General features: G+C 62.0%; 1 protein-coding gene across 1 annotated transcript in view; it reads left to right on the forward strand.

Moving 5' to 3' along the window:
• The window catches only part of ADGRL1 (adhesion G protein-coupled receptor L1), a 43396-nt gene that overhangs the window by 19360 nt on the left and 22681 nt on the right, over positions 1-1355 (forward strand).

Genomic DNA, 1355 nt, shown 5'->3' on the forward strand with positions numbered 1-1355 from the left:
CCCCCCAGCAGCCAGAGGGCACCCACCCGCCTGGCTCAGAGCAAAAGCCTGTCCTCCCTGAGGCCCCAAGGCCCTGTGCGCTGTGCCTTGTCCCCCGCCCCTGGCCCTCACCTTCTCCTCGCTCACTCGGCTCTAGTCACCCTGCCTGCTCCATCAGGCGTCGTCCGCCTCCTCTGGGTCTTTGCACTGGCTGTTCCCCCTGCCTGGAATGCTGTTCCCTCACAGCTGCATGGCTCCTCCCATCTCTTCTCCATGGGTTTTCTCACCTAACTCTCCTCTCAGTGACGCCTTGCGGACCACCCGCTCTAAAATCACAGCCCCCACCCCACTTCCCAGTCCCTTCCCTGCTTTATCTTCTTGCCCTGACCTCTACCCACAGTTCCGTAGAACAATATTTCCCCTCTGTATCGTGTTCCTGTTGTCTTCCCTCACCGGCCATCCGCCCCATGGGGACAGGGCGTTGCGTCTGTCACCGCCGTCCCTGGCCGGATACAGAGGCACCCCTGAGGTTTTGCTAAATGTCTGAGAGAGCACAGCGTTCACTGCAGGATGCAGAGAGCAGAACCGAAGAAGGGGAGGAGGGCTGGGACCGGCTGTGCGGCTGCTTGAATGTTGGGAGAGGATTCTAGAATAAGTCATGGGTCAGGGTCACTGAGAGCCTCCAGAGAGTTTTGGGCAGGGACGGGCGTGGTCAGGTGGCCACCTCATTCCCTCCATCCCACCGTTTCTCCCTCCAGCACACACTCCCTCCCCCTTCCCTCTCTCACACCCCTGCACGAGCAGCCCTCATCCAGCTTCCCACCTTGGCGTAGGCTGTGCCCCATTCATTCAGCGCTGGCCTCGGGGTCCGCGGTGCTCTCCATGGTCTCCCCGGCCCGGTTCCAGTGTTTGGGGGTTCTCCCAAATGGCGGGATGCCGAGCGGTGTGGTTACTGGGGCCTGGAGAGCGAGAGGCCGTTGCTCTGCCCACGTGAAATCTGGAGGCTCTTCGTGTTGGTTAGGGCGCGCTCTGCTGCTCTCACAGCACCAGTACGGTGGCCTGAGCGAGCTCGGAGGCCAGAGGGCCGTCAGCACTGCCCTCCCAGCGTCTCGGTGCCCCTGTGCACCCAGCCCTTTTGAAGGCCACTGGGGCCCATTCCCACCTCCTGGGCACGTCCGGCTGCAGGGGAGAGGCTAGGACCTGCAGCCCCCCGCCCCTTTCCCTTCTGGACAGCGAGGTGAGAGTCACATGTCCCACCATTCATCATTTTAAAGTGAGCAACTCAGTGCTACTTAACACGTGCGCCACGCTGTGCAACCACCACCTCTATCTAGCTGCACAATGTTTTCATCCCCTCCCCCCCCACCCCCCCCGCT

The sequence above is a fragment of the Crocuta crocuta genome, unplaced genomic scaffold, assembly GCF_008692635.1.
Source record: "Crocuta crocuta isolate KB4526 unplaced genomic scaffold, BGI_CrCroc_1.0 scaffold693, whole genome shotgun sequence".
NCBI lineage: Eukaryota > Metazoa > Chordata > Mammalia > Carnivora > Hyaenidae > Crocuta > Crocuta crocuta.